Here is a 22,041-nt window from a genome sequence, read left to right on the forward strand (position 1 = left end):
TAGGAAAACATGTTGAGAATGGCTCTTTGTTTCAAGTCCGTAGAACTTGTAAGTAGCAGAGCCAGGATTTAAACCCAGATTTGCGTAATTCCAATTTTTTTTTTATCTCTAACCTGAAGAACTCTGTGTTTTTGATATTCCAGTTCCTGTGCTAGATTCTTGTGATCCTCAGATAGCTCCTAACCCACCCAACAGAGGGGAAGAGGGCCTAGAAAGAGATAATTTCTGTCAAATAAATAAACACAAGAACATCTACACATTCCCGACCCAGGTGACGTCAGTCTCCAAAGATGGACGACTGATCCCTCTGGGCAGGTGCTGAGGACAGTAGGAGATGTGTGCACAGTTGGAGGTGCCACAGAGAAGGAAGTGATTACTCCTGCCCAGCGACGTGAGAGTGTGGGCAGCTTCCCAGAGCACAGGATGTCTGTGGTGGGTTTTGAAGAAGGATGATGAAGAATTAAGCAGAAAAGCGGGGGTAAGAGGGCACTCGAGAACGAGACCAAAGTCTTCTAGGTCTCTTCAAGAATGGTTACCTACTTCAGTGCTGTTAGAGTATTTGTTGTGAGGTGCTTGGGGGCAGGAAGCTCAGGCCGACGAGGAAGATAGATCAGAGTCATGTCATGAGCCATCCCAAAGAGCACACAATCCCGTAGGCATTGGTGGGCCATTTTTAAGGGCTTACTTACTGGAGCAGAAAAAGGCAAATCTTCGTAATAGGAAGATAAACCTGGAGGATAAATTGGAGGTGGAGAAGATGGAGCTTGGAATCCTTAATGTTTGAAGTGGTATGATTGAAAATGGGACGAAGATCTTAAACTGTGGCAGCACAAAGGGAGAGAAGATAGATGCTACGGAAGTTAAGGAGACAGAATCTTAGGGTTTGATAAGCTGGGATAGGGGGTTAGCAAATGAGAGGGGAAGGACCGCACTCCAGCATTTGGATTATATTTGAGATGAGAAATTCACGAGAGAAATCAGTTTCATTGGGAATAAAGAGGTTTGGACATTATGAGTTTGAAATGTGAGTAGGATATTCCTTTTGTTCAGAGAACAGAAATTAGATATAGGGTCCTGCAGAGCAAGAAAACTAAGGGCAATAGATGTAGATTAGAATATACAAGTTTAATTAAAACACCAAATATTGTTATTGAATAGTAACAGGAGTCATTAAATAAAGAGTGGATTAAATCGCTAAGGATGGAGGGTGTAAATAAAGGAGGATTGAAGATAGAACCTTAAAGGAAGCCAAATGTCTAGGTGGTGGGCAGAGGAGACCTAGAAGAAATGGTTAGCCTGACAGAATCGGAGGAGTGAGATTAGGAAAAACAGGAGGAGGGGTGTTAACTCTGTCAAGTGCTACATGTTGGTCCCATCAGCTGGGGACTAAGAAGCATCCTTTGTCCAATAGGAAGACACCAGCCACCTTCACTGAGAGGGGAGGAGGGAATATAAGTAGATTACAGGCAGTGCAGGAGTGGACAGGGCAAGAGGGAGTGCTAACAACCAGTGTGAACTAGTCTTTTGTCCGGGAAGGAAAAGAGAAGTTCACTGAGAAGACGCATCAAAGAATGGGAATGACTAAGGCATGTTTTTCAGCTGGTAAATAGGACCCACTAAGCAAGAAATTGAAGATGTGGGAAAGAGAAGAACCAGTTGGAACAAGGTCCCAGGGTAGCTGGGAAGAAAACTGATCAGGGATACAGAACAGAGGTCAGTGACTTCATCTTTTGAAGACTTGAAGAAGTAAGAGTGGGCATAACTACAGATAAGATTGGAGCTGTAAGGCGACAAAAGTGAAGTTTACTTGGGGGCACAAGAGGAATTAGATAGGTGGCCTAAGGAGAGTGACAAAAATTTGAGAAGAGCTGCTGAAGGGAGAATGAAAGTCAATTAAAACGTTGCTGCCAAGTGGTGTTAAGAACCCGTCTGAAGCTGGGAACTAGGAATTGTTCATCACATCAGTCTGCATGGGTAGATGCTGGCTTTCATTTGAAAACAAGCATATTTCTTTTTTTTCTCCCTCCAGAACTTTTTTGCGTACTGAAAACTATTCCTTCTTTTGCAGTACTTGGAACCCCTGTCAGTTTAAGCTTGTTTAGGTTAGCCAAAAAAAATTTTAATGTGAAATATAAAAAATATGTTATGAGTTATAAATAATACAGAAGCTATAACAGAATCCAGACATTAAATAACTATTTATTGAGTGTTTAGTGCTCTCTAGCATGCAGAGATGGTCGGGGTAATATGCACTCTGACATGTTAATAGCTGAGATTTTCGCCAGGGGAAGGGGAGTACAGATAAGTAGTTTGGATAACAGTATCCACAAATACACCCCCACTTCAAGTTACATTTTTAAAAAATTTAAAGCATTTTTGTATTTGAAACCATAGATTAATATCCTTCTGGAAAATGTCATAATAAACCATATAAAGGACCCAATCCAACTCGTGAGACCTCTTTTTAAAATGTATTTAGCACTTTTAAAGAAGGCTCAGTCGTTAAGCGTCTGCCTTCGGCTCAGGGCGCGATCCTGGCATTCTGGGATCGAGCCCCACATCGGGCTCCTCCGCTGGGAGCCTGCCTCTTCCTCTCCCACTCCCCCTGCTTGTGTTCCCTCTCTCACTGGCTCTCTCTCTCTCTCTCTCTGTCAAATAAATAAATAAATAATCTTAAAAAAAAAAAAAGATCTCATTATTTTAGCAAGTTTAAGGAAATCTGTTCTTCCCAATTGGTGCTCAAGAGCTGAGTCCACTGTAGCTCAATGTGGTGCTGAGTTTTGTGTTTTTTTGACAATTTGTATCTTCAAAGGTAAAATGTTAATTTAATAATTAGCCCCTAATTTATGATTAAGATATATTAGTTGTATAATACTGAGTTTGGTATGAACTAGATTTATTTATATTGTTTTTTCCTAGGAAACGTCCAACAAAATGTGGGACAATGTGATCAGAAAAACAAAGAAAATAGTAAAATGCAGGTTTGCTCAACCTCAGTCCAATTGCTCCAATTGGACTTTGGTTTTACCTCTATTTCTCAGTATAAAAGGGAAATACGTTAGCTTGCTGTCAGAAAGAAGATGCATATCAGTTCATCCAGAAGATGGTTTTCCCTTGAAAAGGATTTCTCTTGTGAGTTTTTATTTAGGAACACTTGGTGGTGTAATGGACAATTTGCTCTACAAAATTTTTGCGCTTAACAGGCAGACTTCCTATTGCTTTTCATTGGAGCTGCCTTTGGAAAAAGGTAAGGGAGTAATTGGACACACCTTAATAGAGGGGATTCTTAGAGGCCCCAAACTGAAAGGGCAGTGCCTGTAAGGGATTTACTGACTGGGTGGCTGAGGCCCCAGGCCCCCTTCTAGTACAGGAAGGAGGTGAAAGTGGGACATAGCATATTTGCCTGCGGTCAGGACTGCTGTTTTCTAGATCTACCGCCAATTGTCTACTGCAACTATTACGTTTTAAAATATTAATCATCGTAACTTGGAGTCTTATCAGTGTTTCTAATCCCTCTTCGTTTTCTCTCCAGTCCGGAAAGTGTCCTCCAAGACTTCTTTTCTAATACTATGTTTACATGTACCTACTGGTGAGATTATTTTGAATGTGTTTTATAGTCATACCAGTGAAACCATCTTACAACAATATTGGCTAAGTTAACAGCAGTTGCCGATCTGTGCCTGCTTTTGACCTACAAAAATGGCAATGCCATATGATTCAACCCTACGTTATAATTATGATTTTTAAACTTACTATAGTCAATACGTATATATAGAGAGAAGGATTGTGAGAATTAAAAAGTAGGTGTGGTTTCTCTCAAAGAATCCTGCATCTTCAGTGTTGTGATTGCCGATTTAAAAACTGATCAAGGACCACAGGTGTCCGTGGTCTTCCCTGAATGCTTCAATTGCTTCAGTTGCTTTGATGTGTAATAAATGTTAAAGTGCACATATCCTAAGTGTATAACTTGATAAACATCACAAAGTGAACATAATTGTGCACCACTACTCAAGAAATAGAATATTACTTGTATCCCAAAAGACCACTAGATGTCTCCACCCGATTACTACACCCCACTCCTTTGCCTTAAAAGTACCTCTATTTTAACTCCTAACACCAAAGGTACGGTTGTAACTGTTTTTTGAACAAGGTATCATGAGATGTGATACAGTGCAGTCTAGCATCTGGCTTGTTTTACCCATTAGCATCTTTTAAGATTTCTCCATATTGCAGGTAGCAGGAGTTTCTTCATTTTCATTGCTGTGTAGTCTTCCACTGTATAAATATGCTACTACTCATTTTATTCATTCTCCTGTAGAGGGACATTCGGATTATTTCCAGTTCGAAATTATTAGAGACAGTGTTGCTGTTAACATTCTTTCATGTCTTTCAGTGCTCATATTTATACCTCCTTTGAATTTATTTTCAAGCAAAGAATTGCTGAATCACAAGATGCGTATATGTTCAACTTTAGAAAATACTTTCAAACATTGTTTCAGAGTGCTTGTGTCAATTTAGGCTTCCAAAAGCCTGTGAGAAAGTTCCACAGCCTCATCAGGGCAGTGTTGTCAATCATCATTTTAAAGACTATTATTTTATCTTGGTCTTTTGCGTTTCCGTATAAGCTTTTGAATCACTTTCAATTTCCACAAGAAGTCTTGCTGAAATTTTGATTGTGGTTGAACTAAATCCGTAGATTGATTTGGAGAGAATTGACATCTTCACAATACTGAGTTTTCATTTTATGCATTGCTTTATTTCTCCGTTTCTTAAGAAATTTTTAAAACTTCACTCAGTATTTTGTAGTTTTCTATATAGAAGTCTTGCACAACTTTTGAAATGTTGGTGCTTTATAATATACATCATACATGAAATACATAATACACAATATACATGAAATATATGCTTTAGAAATGCAACAAGCAGGTTGAATTACCTATTATAATAGTTGTAGCCCTAAGCCTGTAGTCTTATTTTTTTTTTATTGCAGCCCACCCTGTCTCAAAAAGAGACGGAATATGTGTGAGTTTTCCAGTCATTTATGCAACAAATATCCTACCATGTGCTCCATAAACACCTACTGTCATATCAAGCACTGCTCTAAACATTGGGGAGACGATGGTAAATGAGAGAATAAGGCATTTGAAATGCAGTTTAATCCTGGAAAGTTTGGAAAGAAAGCCTCGCTAATGTGGTAGATTACCCGAACTGTAGAATATATTTAGGCACCAAGGGTTATAATGGAAAGGCTAAGCATGAATGGGATGATGTATAAGATATATAAAGAGGTTGGCATAAGGCCTAGCACGTTAGTATTAGTAAATTTTAATTGTGCTGGTTGTTACGGTCACACCTATTTTTGAGGAAAGGTGGGAACTGAAATCAGAATCTTGGAGAAATGTCTGTGTTTAAGGAGTATACCTGAATAAAAATATAGCACATGAAGAAAGTCAGAAAATTAGAGCACAGAGCCTGGGTCAGAACTAAGGAGAATCAGTGTTGTGGAAGCTAAGGATATAAAAACTTCTAATTGTCAAAAGCTGCACACACATCAAAGGAATGAGAAGGAAACAGACCATTGATGTAGCAATTATGAGAATATCGATTGACCTTTGAGAAAGCAGTTTTAGTAGCATGACTGGGGTTGGACTTTCTGGAAAAGTTTGGCTGAAGGAGTAAGATGAAAGAACTGAAGGGAAAGTGCTTTTTCTACATTGGAGAAAAACTTAAATATTTGCAAAAACTTAAATAATATTTGCAAACTAATAAGAAAATTAAGGGGATTACATTTAACTTAATCTATTGCTGTGTAACAAATCAGAGCAAAATGTAGTGCTTAAAGCAGGATTAAACATTTTTGTGGATCAGGAATTTGCTGTAGGTCAGCTGGATGGTTCTGGCTTGGGATCGTCGGGTGCCATTTTGGAGGCTGACTACCACACAGGTGGTAAGTGTAGTAATTGAGGACTCGTGTCAGATGACTTCAGTTATCTCAGTTTTCTCAGTAAATGAGAAAGACCATCTGCTGAGACTTGTTGAGAGACTTGAGACTAGCAGAAAAGTAGATTCTCCGGGAGTTGGGACAGGAATTACAGAGGAATGGGATTAGTAGTATTGTTGGAGAGGCATTAGAGACACAGCTCCAAAGACAGCTGTAACAGAAGTTAGTAGTACTTTTTGCTCAAAATTTGTACTCCTGCAGTGTCACATAATAGAACTAAATTATTTTTACCTAAATTCCATCTCTTAACCTTCCTTTGCAAGTTAAAAAGTTGGGGAGACTGGTGATTTTTTTTTTTATAATACCAACTATTTAATCTAGTTCTCAAGAATACTACAAGATGAGGATTTAGATGCTAAACACCAAAATGAGTGTGTTTTATTCTCCTATGGGAAAGGAACCTTAATTTCTTTTTTTTTAATTGACTAAATTTGATCCGTAACATTGTGTAAGTTTAAGGTGTACTGTGTGTTGCTTTGATATATTTATATGTTGTGATGTGATGGCCTATGTAGTGATATTTGCAACAGTACATATTTAAATACAGTATTACTGTGTCTATTCATTACACCGTGCTTTAGATCTCTATGGCTTATTCACTACTCATTACAACTTCGTTCTTTATTGATGATATTTAAGGGAACCTTAATTTCATTAGACCCAACAAGACCAAGAGAGAACCTATTCTTTTATATTTAAAAATTCATGATCTTAACAGCTATGTCCAAAAATGCTGTAGAATAAAATTTTTCAGTGTAAAATAAATTGTTTTCTGTGTAAAAATATGTCTAAAGTTGTATGACTGATTTTGCTCTGTGAAGGGGAAGAAGGGATTTCAATAATTTGTATATCTGAAGCAGTTGATTACAAAGTTTGCTTGGTTTGGACAGATAGGGTTTAAATGCATTTCACTTTTCACACTATCTACTAGTTCAGCTTTTGAACTATAAAATATACTTATTTTTGTATGTCAGCAGGTTATCTTGGGCATTGGGATCATTGGCCTCTTGTTTCATTTTCTTCCTATATGTCTCTGTATTTAAAAAGAAAAAAAGCACTGGTAAATATTCATTTTAAAAAGAAACTATCGTGTGTGTAGTGAGATATAATATAAAGCACTTTAAAATATAATTGTATTTTCAAACTTAATCCAGTCACTCCTCTTAATAACCAATCTGTCAATTATACTTCTGTTTTTGATCCATTAGGGCTGCATTTATTTTTACTTTCTGTTTGTTATGATTGGGGGTGAGGAGATGTGTGCTGTGCGCTCTGTTTTGTTTTTAGAAACAACTGTAAAAGATTTGTGAATCATTTGGCTATGTGCTGCTCCAGATTACTTCTGTTTCTCTCTTTTTTTATTTCCTGTTCTGAATTGGTGATCATAATTGAGAAGAAAAGGCCAATTTACTACATAATGAATGCTTATAATTACCTATTACTTAGAAAGCTAGGTATTCATTACTAGTATAACTTTTTATATATCCCTTTATTTTAAAAATATAGTTAGATTGTTTTTAGTCTTAGACTTTAATTGAATTTTTTCCCTGTGGATCTTTCAGGACAGATGTTTGATACGAGACTGTATGTATTTGGTTTTGGTGAATACGAAAGGGGGGGTCATTAAAAACATGGGAACAGTAGAAGCACTTTGTGCTTGTGTCAGACACACTGTAGAATAACAGTTAATGTATACACTTGCCAAAGTTTGTGGGGGGGGGGGTTCCTAAAAACCAAATTCACACAAAGAAAGTCAAAGAAACTCTCCAGTTGGTGTTTGTTTTTTTTAACCTTTGGTTGAAAGTTTCCATCACATTGACTCATTGAAGGGAGTTATAATTTCTACAGAAAATAAGTTGATTTCCTTTAAGCTGTTATTAGCCAGATCTCAGATAAAATGCCCAATACTACTTGAGGAAAGTTACCAGTTAACTGACTTGCAGTCTGCATCATTACGCTTGACTAAAGTATGGAAACGAAACATAGATGTTTGCCAAAGCCCTGATAATGGGCACACTGTGTCACTTACGTGGCTCATATTTTAAACAGTACAACTCTAACTCTTTTATAAAGCCAAAATGTGGTCAGAATTTATAATGAGCACGTTAAAAACTTTTTAGTTTCACTATTCACTGTGTCTGTGAATGTGCCTTAATTTCTTTAATTCTTTCTCCATGTGAGATTGTGACATTTGGGGTGATTCAGTTTTATGTGTTGCTTTTAAAAAGAAAATCAAAGACTCAAGTGATTTGCTATTGGTTCCACTTTTGCAGACCTAGATGAAATAATGAGATTGATTTATAACCTGTTCTCTAGTGAATTATGTAAATCTGAACAAAAACATAATTCCTTTATTTAAAATGTCTTTACTCAACAAGAAAACAACCCAATTAAAGTATGAGCAAAAGATCTGAACAGACACCTTGCCAAAGAAAATATACAGATGGCTGATAAGCATATGAAAAGATGCTCAACACATTTGACATTGGGGAATAGCAAATTAAATTAACAGTGAGATACTATGACATACTTATTAGAATAGCTAAAATCCACATTTGCTGGCAGTGTTGTGGAGCAACAGGAACTTTCATTTATTGCCTGTGGGAATGCAAAATTGGAAAATAGTTTAGCTGTCTATTGTAAAGCTAAACATAGTCTTACCATATGATCCTGTAGTCATGCTCCTTGATATTTACCCAAATCAGTTGAAAACTTATGTCCACATGAAAACCCGCACATGAATGTTGATAGCAGCTTTATTCATAATTCCGTATACCGGAAGCAGCTAAGATGATATCCTTTAATAGGTGAGTGTTAAACAAACTGTAGTACGTCCATATAATAGGAATATTTCTCAGCAGTAAGAAGAAATGGTCATGTCACAAAAAGGCATAGGGAATCTTCAGTGCCTGTTGCTAACTGAAAGAAGACAATCTAAAAATTCTACCTAGTGTAAAATGCCCATAGACATTCTGGAAGAAGTAAAACTGTAGAGACCGTATAAAGATCCGGGGCCTGGGGGAAGAGAAGAAGGGTTGAATACGAGAAGTATGGGAGATTTTTAGGGTGATGAAGCTATTCTGTGTGATACTGTAATTGTGGTTGTGTGACACTATGCATTTGTCAAAACCCACTGAACTTTACAGCACAATGAATGACACCAGACTGTGCAAATTTAAGAAATCGTTTAGGAGATCAAGGGACCCAGGATAGAAGGCAGGTGTGAGAAAGAATCTGCATGGCGACACAACCTTACTTGGAGGAGATGGAGCGCAAAGATGCTGATCTTTATCCTGAGTTACAGATGAACTGGATTGAGGCATATGTGTGTTCATTTCCTAATTAGTGCCTACAGTTTATCTGTTATGTACACCAAATATTTTTTGTATTTTATAAAAATCTTAATAGAAATGTCTTTTGAAAATGAAAGCTGTGTGGGGCACCTGGGTGGCTCCATCGGTGAAGTGCCTGCCTTTGGCTCAGGTCGTGATCGCAGAGTCCCAGGATCAAGTCCCAAATGAGGCTCCCTGCACAGCAGGGGAGTCTGCTTCTCCCTCTCCCTGCCCCCCACTCATCCTCGCTCTCCCTCTCTCAAATAAATAAACTCCTTTTTAAAAAAAGAAAGGAAATGAAAGCCATATCTGATTTAATGATTTTGTTCTCAGCTATAGTAATTAACATAGTGCACATGACACGCCTTACACATACCACCCCCTGTTGCTTGCTGTGCACACTCAGTAATTGTTGATTAAATTAGTGAACGAGCGAAGAACTGGCTCAGTTTAGAAACTTCCATTTGTTCATAACCAGCCTCTTCCCATGAAGGATTTGAAACAGCTTTTTACAAAAAGACAATAAATTGTCTTTTATTTATAAATATGGGTGGTAGAAAATTCGTTCCAGAGAAAATCATATGTTTGATTCAGAACAGAACTATATGTAAATATTTTTGAAATAATAAGTACATCAGGTTTTCTTTTGGTAACCTTTCATTCTAGGAATGACAAGCTCAATGCCTGTGAGAGCCAGACAGATGCTATAAATACATAGAGTTGGGTGAAGTGTAATATAGTACAAAGTGACAGAGACTCTACTTACCCTACCAGTGCCATTCCCTTTATCAAGCACCATGCTTCAGGGAGGTAGCTGCCCATTTGCTTTGACCCAAATTTTTGTTCAGTGGATCAGCTCATATCAAAAGATGTTATTAGATAAATATGTGTTCGATTGGGGAAGCAATAGGTATGAGTGAAGTTTTTTCTTTAATGTTTTCTTTCCATTAGTGTATCAAATATATCATGCTATCCAGATGACTTTGCAGTTAGGTAGTCCAAGCCTAATCTTGATTCCTGCATCCACAATGTTGCTGAGTGCCTCTACCCCATAACCATAGATTCTAGGGTAAAGGTTTGCTCTGCTACTTGTGTCTTGAATTTTAAGTGCTTCTTAAATAGGGGTACTCTTAGCATCCTTGTGTAGTAGTTCTTATTGTGAAATGGTATGCTAATACTTTTGAGCACCGGCAACTCATCTAGGAAACTGGAACTCTCAATCTATAGCCATAGTTGTTTGTTTTGTTAGATTTCATAGTTGCTCATTTTTTTATATAAGGATTAACTTTGCATTTCTCAGCGCCTCATACCCATGTCATTGGTAGTCTAGAAAATAATTTTTAGGCATATTGGGGGGTGAGATAAGCCAATTTGGGCATTCACCTTTGTTAATTCTTTTGGTAAGTACCTATAGCCTCTGACAGCTGCACGTAGATTGACCCATGTGTGTTTCCTTCCCTGCAGCCTTGCTCCCAGGTATGTTAGCACATGCAAACAAGTCCTGGACTGAATTCGGCCACATACACAGTATTAGCAAGTAGATACAAAAACAGTCATTTAACCCATTCCTGTAAGAATAGTAAAGTCCCTACTCTGTGCCCTTTCTAAGCATTCCAAAAAACACCTTAACGTGAAAGATTTACTCTAGATACAACAACATTCTGACAGAAGGATCAGCTAACTTAATGAATTCAGCCAGCAGAACCCTGCACTGAGAGGAACAAAGAACCAAATGAAACTTTATAATGGGGCACTACTCCAAAAGTGTTTTGCTGCTGGGTTAGCCAAATTCTTGTTTCTTATTTATGCAAGGACCTTCTAGCCATCCACATACTTTGAATATCACTCATTTCACCATGAGTGAATAGTTCACCGTGAAAAAATAGTTCCAACTTCCCTTATGCTAATAAACCATCTGATGCAGATTTAGGTAGCGATATTTGAAGTATTTGTGTGATGGTCTTGGTTGCCTTGAATGTGCATACCTGATAGGGTATTTAAAATATTAACCAACTGTCTTCCTCTGTCCTGTATATTAAAGAAGCCTAAAGTTGATTACAATGTAACAAGGTAACATGTAAATGAAATTTTTCCCTTTTAATATATGTCGCATGTTGGAAAATATAGCTAATGGATAAAATCTGCAATTTCGCAGATAGCTGCTTAAGATAAAGCTTCTTAAGTTGCTTTTTAAATACAAACTAAATACCATAAATAGTACATGTGAGGGGTGCCTGGGTGGCTCAGTCGGTTAAGCGTCTGCCTTCAGCTCAAGTGATGATCCCAGGGTCCTGGGATTGAGCCCTACATTGGACTCCCTGCCCAGCGGAGAGCCTGCTTCTTCCTCTCCTCCCTGCTTGTTCTCTCTCAAATAAATAAATAAAAATTTTTTTAAAAAAATAGTACACGTGATATTCTGATATGGCAGAAGTGGGCAGAACTCTGTTTTAATGGCTTCTCTGGACAAAATTCTACTATTAACTCCTTTTCTCATGTGCCCATATTGTCAGTGGATGATGGTGCTCTTATTTGGTAGATACGCCAATTGTCTACATTTGGACTAATTTCTTGGTAAGATACCATCCCAAGGAAAATACCTACCTATACCTACTTTTACAACAAAATACTGCCCATAGGAAATTTTTTTAAAAAGAATTTGTTGCAGAAATTTAAACTTAAATGCTTTTCAGATTTAGAGTTTCATAAAATATTCCTAGGTAAATATGACTAACATATGGAATTGTAGACAGTTTACCTCAGTGACTATTTCCGCTTAAAGCATTTTCATAATTATCAGTCAGTATTCTAATAAACTAGAGTTAATATGCTAATCCTTCAAAAGTATATGGCTGCAGGGGTGCCTGGGTGGCTCAGTTACCAGTGTAGTGTGGGAACACATCTGAGCTTCAGTGTGTAGACCCACATTCTAAATCTTAGAACGCTGAATGGAATGAAGATCCCAGACCGTGTCCAATCAGAAGAACTGTAGAATACCATACTGTATTAAAGCAAGTGGAAATACTGTTGACCAGGATTGATCCAATTCCAATGCACATCTGCCTTCACATCTGTACGTATTTCATATTGCAATTGCATCAGTTATTTTTTAATTGCTATAAAGCTCGCATAGCAGAAAATTAGCCATTTTAAGGTGTACAATTCAGTGGCATTTAGTGTGTTCACAGTGGTGGGGAACCATTGCCTTTATCTAGTTCCAAAATAGTTCCTTCACCCCAGAAGTAAACCCTGTGCCCATTAAGCTCTGACTGCCCATTTCCCCCTTCCCCTCGGCCCCTGGCAACCACTAATCTGCTTTTTGTCTGTGGATTTACCTATTCCAAGTATTTCTTATAAAAGGAATCATATAGTATATGACCTTTTGTGTCTGCCTTCTTCCACTTAGTATAATGGTTTTGAGGTTCGTCCATGTTGGTAGCATCTATCAGTACTTCTTTTTTTAACGGTTGAATAAATTTTATGTATGTCCTACATTTTGTTTACTCATTCACCTATTGATGGACTGCTGGGTTGTTTCCACCTTTTGACTTTTGTGAATAGTGCCACTAGGAATATCTGTCTACGAATACTTGTTTGAATACCTATTTTCAGTTCTTTGGGGTATATACCTAAGGCTTTATTTGCTAGGTCATGTGGTAATTTTGTGTTTAACTTTTTAAGGAGTCTCAAAACTGTTTTCCATAGCAGCTGTGCTATATTTTACGGTACTGCCAACACTAAATATTTATGCTGGGGTCCTGAACTGACTCTGGGGCTTCCAGATTAAATTCTGAACGATCAGGATTTTTTATTTTTGGGTAACACTAGTGTACGTAGTTTCATGAAGATTTTCAAAGGAAGCCTATGAAAGTGGTCCATTTCTAAAGTTTGTGTTTGAGTTTCCGTAATTTGTTATGCCATTGATCCTCTGGCATCTGAGCAGAATTTTTAAGAACAGTGTTTAAAAACTGAACTAGCTGTTGCGTAAATTAAAATATCTATTCTCTTTCCTGTTATGTCTTCTGTGTCTAATATGTAACACCTTTGAAATATTTAAGGGATTTAGAAATGAGAGAGTAATGGATACACAGATTGTTTAGAGCAGGAGAACATTGCTGAGTAGTAATTTTCAAGATGTTTTTTATTTGACTGACAGTAATTTCACTGCATAAAAAAGTGGGTTATATCCTTCCAGTTTCCGGTTGGGTACATCTTTTGTTTCTTTTTCTGTTGTGCAGGATTTAAAGTTTTAGCAGCTTAATCTTCCTTCTGTTGCTCATTGTCCGTGTTTTCCAGTCACCTTGTGCACTGAACTGGTTTCTCCATGCTAAATTACATGGTGATTGTTTTAAACATGGTTTCTTAGTTTGTCACAGAATGTGGTGGACCACTGTTGGTGCCTCCCAAACTGCTGCTGCTCTCCACACTTCTTTCCTATAGTAGAGAGTCCGGATTTTGTTCTAATGGATTTTTCTTCCATGTGCTTTGTAAGGTTAGCCTCCCAAGCCTCAGGGTATAAATAATAATCATTTGGTTTTGAAGATTATTTATTTATTTGAGAGACAACAAGAGCAGGGGGAGGGGCAGAGGGAGAAGTGGACTCCCTCCTGAGCAAGGAGTCCCTTGTCGGACTCGATCCCAGGACCCTGGGATCACGACCTGAGCCAAAGGCAGACCCTTAATGGACTGAGCCACCAGGGCGCCCTAACTAATAATAATTATTCTTAGGGAGTTAATCCTATTCTCTATGCCAGTAATTGGTTTAAGGTGAACTTCTGTGAAAATTTTCATTTTCTTAAAAAAAAAAAAAAAAGACACCTAAGATAGAAATTTGTTTCCTTCTTGACTAGAAGAATAGGATACTTGGAGCTGCAGTGGCAGCTGTGAAACAATGAGAGAAAAGAAGTAAGGAAATCACAGAGGCATTACTGAGCTTCTGAATTTGACCAGAGACTGCCCTGCCTCCTCTTGTCACGCGAGATACTATCCTTCATTGTTTGACCCATTTTTTAATTGGACATTCTGTTACTGACAGCATCCTAACTCCTACCAAAGGAAAGATGAGAAGTATTTTGTTAAAATGTGAAAAACCTATTAATATACTTTATAATTCTTACATGTGAAACTCAAGAATTTTATAGGTAGAAAAGCCCAAGACACTTTATTTAAGCTCTTTACATTTACAGTTGAGGTAACTATAGTCCATCATATAAATTATAAATAAAGATGGGGCTTACCTGAAGGGAGAAACAAATCGAAATATTCACTAGTTTTGTTCACATAGACCTATCAGCTACTCGGGCCTATTTTTGCCTGAGAGTAGTTTTGTGGCTCAGAATATAATGCCCAGACCAAACCTGCTGAATCAGGACCTCCTGAGGTTTGGCTTAGTAATGTGTCCTGTAAACCAGTTCTCCCGTGATTCCAAGGCAACCAGTTTTTGAGTTTAGGAACCACTGACCCTAGGGCAAATGTCTAAATTTCTCAATGCTTGGAACTCTAAATACTGCTACCTTTTTTTGCTGATAATAAGTATTTGAATTCCACATGTCAGAAGCTAAATTAATACTAAAACACTGACCGTCAAGGATAAGCAATATGTGTGAAAATACTGTTCTTGGATTTGTTCTTTGTGTTCTCTGCACTGTTTAGCAGCTTTGTGTAGATAGGGCAAATATTTTATAATTCGAGAAAAGGAATTTTTTGTTTTATTTTTGTTCTGTTTTGTGTACCTACTAAGCCACTTTTTCCTCAATACATTGTTTTACTCACGACTCTTGTTATAGAAATAAAACTCAAACTTTTAGGCAAAAGGAGAAATTCAGTGTGTTATATACCCAAACTCTATCAATGGCATGGGCGCGGCTGGGCTGGGGCGTGGCAGTAAGGTTTAGAAACAGTGATCCTTTACTCTGCTGGCTGTTCGCTGCTTCTCACTGCTGGTTGGCCTCATTATCTCAGACCTGCTTCCTCCCTAGAGCTAGAACAGTGGCTGCTAGCAGGTCACAGACCCCGTCCCCACAGCTTCATCACCCTGAAGAACTCTCTCTTGAATAACTGCTTTGTAACAAGCACTGTACCAGGTACTAGGAATACCACAAGGAGCCTGAACATCTGAAAATTTTAAGAGTTTAGTGAGTGTGGCTGAGCTGTACACATTCCTGAATTTAGGGACATTGTGATGATACCAACTTAGTTGTCGTTAGTTGTACTAACAACTGTTAGTAACTAGCACTGTAAGTCGGGCAATCTGTTAGGCTCTGATGACAGTGACCGGACAGTGGTTTAAACACAGAGTAGTTCATCCTCTCAAGTAGAGCGGTCTCAGAGATAGACCTTCCAGGATTGGAATCAACACTCTGGGTCTTTCCATCTTCCTGTTTCACCATCCTAACACGAGACTTCCTTTGTCAAGATGACTTCATGGACCAAAGTGGCTGTCCTTATATCCAAAAGGAACGAGATCAGAAGAGCAAAAGCATTTATTTTCTAGCTGAACCAGCTTCCTCTAAGCATCCTTTCCAGGGGTCTCACAAGACACTCTTAATTTATAAATCTCTTCGGGTACAGCTCATTAACATTGCCTTAACCTAGTTGCAAGAGAAGCCCAGGAACAGAGTACTTTAGTTGGGAGCATTGCCGCCCTGAAGCTGAGCAAGAAAGGGAGAGTGGGCAGTGTGTCGCAATGACCAGTGTCTCAATATCCGTAGCTATCAAAGGTTGCCCATATTGAGAGTTCACTGGCAAGTTTTCACTCAAAATCTAAACAGTGGACTCTGGGAAACAAACTGAGGGCTTCGGGGGGGGGGGGGAATGGGATAGGCTGGTGATGGGTAGTAAGGAGGGCACGTATTGCATGGTGCACTGGGTGTTATACGCAAGTAATGAATCATGGAAGTTTACATCAAAAACTAGGGATGTACTGTATGGTGACTAACATAATATAATAAAAAATATTATTAAAAAAATCTAAACGGTAATATGAACTGGAGTCAACCTGTTTTCAAGTTAGTATCAAATCTCACTTTCTTTCATATTCATTTGTTTATTCATTTATTTCATCTCCAGACAGTGGAAGCTCACTTAGATTCCAGCTCAGCGCTTTTATTTATAGAGATGAGGTTGTTAGTATAAGTCCTGTTTTTTTTTTTTTTAAGATTTTATTTATTTATTTATTTATTTGACAGAGAGACAGCCAGTGAGAGAGGGAACACAAGCAGGGGGAGTGGGAGAGGAAGAAGCAGGCTCATAGCAGAGGAGCCTGATGTGGGGCTCGATCCCGGAACGCCGGGATCACGCCCTGAGCCGAAGGCAGACGCTTAACGACTGAGCCACCCACGCGCCCCAGTTTAAGTCCTGTTTTATAGTAAGCAGACTGCTATATAGGAAAGTCAAGTTTCTCAAGGACATAAGTGAAAACTCACCAATCCTCTGCGTCCCTTACAAACTCCTTTGATCATATCACCCTTCTCTCTTTAGTAGCTTTCCATGGCCCATCAGGTGACACCCAGGCTCCTCTGATGGTCACAGCCTTTAGTCCTGCTCTCGACCTTTTCTAAACCGTTGCATTATAACCAGGTCAAACTAATCATCTCACTCTTACTACAGTTTTTTTTCATCAGGACCTTCCTATTTTATTCTCTTCAGATCCTACCCATCCTTTATGGTTCATGCTGACAGGCCATTTACACTTACCTCTGCTTTTTTTTTTTTATTTTTCCCCCGGAACAATAATAGTTATTACCTAATGAGCTCTAATGTGTCAAATACTGTTGTAAGGGCTTTAATGTGTGCATTCATTTAAAAAAAAAAATTCTATGAGGAAGATACTATTGTTATACCCATTTTAGAGATAACTAAGGCACAGAGAGGTACAATAGTTTTCCTAAGGACTGATCCAAGATTCTAGCATAGGCTTTCTGGTTCCAGAATCCATTTATGCTCTTGCATCTCATATTCTAACTTGTATTTTAATTATGTACTTACCCACAACTACTTTGGACATTTCTTTTTCTTTTTTTAATTTTCTCACAGGATCTAGCAAATGCTTCTTCTACAAAGAAATAACATCCTCGGGGCGCCTGGGTGGCGCAGTCGTTGGGCGTCTGTCTTCGGCTCAGGGCGTGATCCCGGCTTTCTGGGATCGAGTCCCACGTCAGGCTCCTCCTCTGGGAGCCTGCTTCTTCCTCTCCCACTCCCCCTGCTTGTGTTCCCTCTCTCGCTGGCTGTCTCTCTGTCACATAAATAAATAAAATTAAAAAAAAAAAAGAAATAACATCCTCAATAAATACTTGACTGAATTTAAAAATCTATTAGCAGGGGCGCCTGGGTGGCTCAGTCGTTAAGCATCTGCCTTCGGCTCAGGACGTGATCCTGGCATTCTGGGAACAAGCCCCACATCAGGTTCCTCCGCTGGGAGCCTGCTTCTTCCTCTCCTACTCCCCCTGCTTGTGTTCCCTCTCTCACTGGCTGTCTCTCTCTCTGTCAAATAAATAAATAAAATCTTTTTTTAAAAAAAGATCTATTAACAGTAGTCAAGGAAATTAAATCTCAACCCAGGTTTGTTTTATTTTTATTTATTTTTATTATTTATTTATTTTTTAGATTTTATTTTATTTATTTGTCAGAGAGAGCACAAGCAGGGGGACAGGTAGGCAGAGGGAGAAGCAGGCTTCCCACTGAGCAAGGAGCCCAACAGGATCCTGGGATCCTGACCTGAGCCAAAGGCAGATGCTTTAACCGACTGAGCCACCCAAGCATCCCTGATTTCTTCTTTTTAATACTGGACGGCAGGGATGCCTGGGTGGCTCAGTCGGTTAAGTGTCTGCTTTCGGCTCAGATCATGATCCCAGGATCAAGTCCCACATGGGGCTCCTTGCTCAGCAGGGAGCCTGCTTCTCCCTCTGCCTGCCGCTCCCCCTGCTTATACGCTCGCTCGCTCTCTCTCTAACAAATAAATAAAATCTTAATAAAAAAAAAATACTGCATAGCAGTATGTGTAACATTTACAGTGAACTTCCAAAATAAGGTATTTTCATTTAAAAGAAAAAACTTGTGGGCCAAGGGATTTGTACAAATGAGATATAAAAATATTCAAAGATGGGTCTCCTGGGTGGTCCAGTATGTTGAGCGTTCCAGTCTTGATTTATGCACAGGTCATGATTTCAGGGTTGTGAGATCAAGCCCTATGTCTTGGCCATGCCAGGCATGGAGCCTGCTTAGGATTCTCTCTCTCCCTCTCCCTCTGCCCCTCCCCCAGCCCCTTTCCCTCTCTAAAAAAAAAAAGGAAAAAAGAAATTACCTCTCCTGTGCCAGAAACATATGAGTGTAGAAGTTTGGCAAGTTAAAACCAGTTTTGTTTTTGGTTTTAAGGGCATTCTCCTCATACTAAGGTATGAGGTATGATAAACAAATGATCTTGGTTGGAGTTGTTGCCATAAGACCACCTGTTGTGTTTGTTGTGTTGTAACTGGGGCTCAAGGGTACAAGAAAAGCACCTGGCTCTGGGGCCCCCAGGTAGAACAGATTCGGCCATTTGCCACTGACAAAATCCAAAGGCAAAGAGACACCTGGTGGTGAAACAAGAAAGGAATTTATTTCAGTCAGGCCAACACCAGGAAGACAGCTGACTAATGTCTCAAAGACTGTTTCTGAAGTGCTGAAAATACTTCTAGGTTTATATAAGGAAAGTATGACACAAAGGTTGGTCGGTACATACAGCTGGGCAGTAACGGTCAGGTCATCACTGTCTTGGGCTCAGTCATGTGGGGTCTTGTTGGCTTTCAGGGCAGTTGTTATTGCTTGAGGGGTAGTTTCATTTCCCATCACAGGATTCTTTGCGTATTAGGTCTTTTGCCTGAATTAAAAGATATACAGGAAAGAAGAACTTAATTGGTTAGAAAGTACAGACTAAGGTCAAAATGGAGGTAAAGTCATTTTTCAGTGAAATCTCATGATGAGAAAGGGACAACTTAGGAAGTCAGTTGCTTTCATCGAGTCAGTTGTAGATATCAAAGTATGTCTTAGGTCCCAAGGCTATGTCTGGATCCTGAGTCTCCATAATGTATTTTGTCCTGTTCCATGGTAGTAAAACTTCTTTAAAACATGCGTGTTTTCAGAGCGCCTGGGTGACTCAGTCGGTTAGGCATCTGACTCTGCGTTTTGGCTCAGGTCATGATCTCAGGGTCATGAGATCAAGCCCCGCTAGGGCTAGGGCTCGTGCTCAGTACAGAGTCCACTTGAGATTCTTTCTGCCTCCTTCTCCCTCCCCCAGCTCGCACATGCACCCCCCCCCATAAAATAGCATCTTTTTTAAAAATGCATGTTTTCTTGCCTTCTTTCAAGAGAGTAAGCAGGAGTTTCTTATTGAATAAATCAAGCCAACACAAAAAGCAGCTGTTGACTGTAAAAAAACCAAAACAAAGAGCCTGATATTTTACCACTAAAATGAGTTTATTTGGGAGTAGCAGAGGATTGCAATTCCAGACAAGCAGACTATGGCAGACCATAGGAAGTGTGGAGAATAAAGGAGAAGGGGTTGCTCTCATGAAAAAAAGGAGACTGCTGGGAGAGGCTGTTTCACAGAGTTCTGGGTGGTGACAGCTTCTCACCTACTGAGTGTGGCAGTTTCTCATTGGCTGAGCTGTTGCTGGGCAAGGAAAAATTCTTCCTCCTGCTGGGTTATGTAAAGTAAGCTTCCTTCTATTTGGAATGCCAGTGGTGGTGCATGAGAGCTTCGCCTTCAGGGCTTCCTGACTCCATTTTAAAAGAGATTTCTCTATTTATTTTCACAAAACCTTTATAATAGTTTATTTGAAGCCTATTTTTTTGATGATAATGAAACTGGTAACACTGTCATACGTTTGATTTTATTCCTGCATCAAAAATGACTATGTATCTTCCAGGCAGATGGTACAAGTATAGAATTGACTTAGTATTTGGATAATAAATGCTTTGTTAGTAAATCAGGCTCTGTAGTAAACCAGGTAGATTTTATGATTTCTTTCAGAATGAAAATCAATAGATACACAGATAGAATATAAGCCACAAGCTATCATTCAAAAATGTATACTCATCCAGATTTGAAGTTAGGACCTAGGCAAGGAAAGCTTAGCTAAATTTATATTTGTTTTCTTACTCCTGTAACTTGGTTGTTGACTTATTGTATCGTATTCATCAACATGTTCTTGAGTCTGCATTTTTTTATTTTGCTAGAATTTCAATTTTATCTTTCATAAACACAAGTACTTCCAAATCCAGTTTCCTATTAGTTACCATTGCACATTTAAGTACTAAAGTAGTAAATTTAAAGTTCCCCGCATACATTTGTTGCACACGTACACTTTGACTTGGAATTTTTCTGGAATTGTAATGGTTAAAGTAAAAATGTAGTTAAAGATTCCAGAACCGATTAAAAAATTCACCACTCCAAATTCCAGGTTTTTTCTTATCGAGTGAAATCATCTTCAAGCATCCAGAGATGAGTTCAGATATTCAAAGGAGCTATAAATATAACCAGACATCTCACCTATAGCTCAGAAGTTGATATGTCATATGATAATAGGAGAAGGGAAGAAAGATTATCAGTTTAATAGCCACATTATTGTGCCTCTTAGATGTATCTTTCACTTTGGTTTGTATTTGCTTGTATGATTGAACTTATTAGAATTAGTCTATTCTCCATGGGTATATACCTTCTGTTTATAGTGCAGATTGGTTTATATACATCCCTATTGGCAGATTCTTTGAGATATAAGTGTGCATGACTGCATATTTTGTCAGTTATGCTAATTGTTCCTGATATATAGTACTGGAACTACCTGAGTGAGGGAGATTGAGGGAAATCTCTCTGAAGACTTAACATCTGAGCTGGACCTAAATCCTATAAATTGATGAGATACACGGGTTATGACAGTTCAGAAGGAGGAAGTTGTGACTGTCAATCTCACACAAAAAATGGACAGAATTTAGAAAGGATTGGAAGAAATAAAGGGAGTATAAAATGACTAAGTCATCATCTTATTAAACTGGCCTTCAAGAGCCAAACCTGTTAATCAATGACCTGAGAACTGTGTATTTTCAAATTGGAAGGCCCTGAGTCCTGTTAGCAAGCAAGTATATTTTAGTAGCTAGCTACCACTCTCTGGGGAAGAAGATTCTAGTAGTATGAAGGACTTTCATTACGATTGGTCCCTTCCTAAGCAGGTGTTTATGGGTTAATTTGATTCTTAAATCATTCAGCTCTTCCAGTTTTTCTAGGAGTTTGCTGTGCTGTGAAATTTCAGCTCTAATAGAAAACCAAGATAATATTATAGAACAACCCTTGAACATTTCTTGGGTAGTAAATTGAGAATATTTGAACTGCTAATGTCGGTGTTGTTAGCCTTAAAAATAGAAACTGCCAGTTATTTTACCAACAAAAAATGAGTTTATTTGGGGGTAAAAGAAAATTGCAATCCAAGACAAACTAGCTGCAGAAAAACCCAGCAACAAAGGAGAGGTATGCTCTGTTGGGAAGGGTATTATAAACTAAAAGTCAATTGGAGCAACCCAGGAGTTGGCAGTCTGTGGCTTTTCATTGGCTAAGCTGTTGGAGTTAGTGGGGAGAGATAAAGAAAGCCTCTCTTCCTCTGCTGGAATAGTAGAATAGTATTCACGTGCAAGGTCAAGTCCATTTGTCCAAGGTCCAATTCTTGTCAGGTCTGCAGTGGA

At 38.6% G+C, this 22,041-nt stretch overlaps 1 protein-coding gene across 7 annotated transcripts in view; it reads left to right on the forward strand.

Annotated features, from left to right (window-relative positions):
- PLEKHA5 (pleckstrin homology domain containing A5) overlaps positions 1-22,041 on the forward strand; it is a 237,473-nt gene that overhangs the window by 96,867 nt on the left and 118,565 nt on the right. The gene's annotated exons all lie outside the window — the stretch shown is intronic.

The sequence above is a fragment of the Ursus americanus genome, chromosome 25 (assembly GCF_024610735.1).
Source record: "Ursus americanus isolate L20-20 chromosome 25, mUrsAme1.1.p, whole genome shotgun sequence".
NCBI lineage: Eukaryota > Metazoa > Chordata > Mammalia > Carnivora > Ursidae > Ursus > Ursus americanus.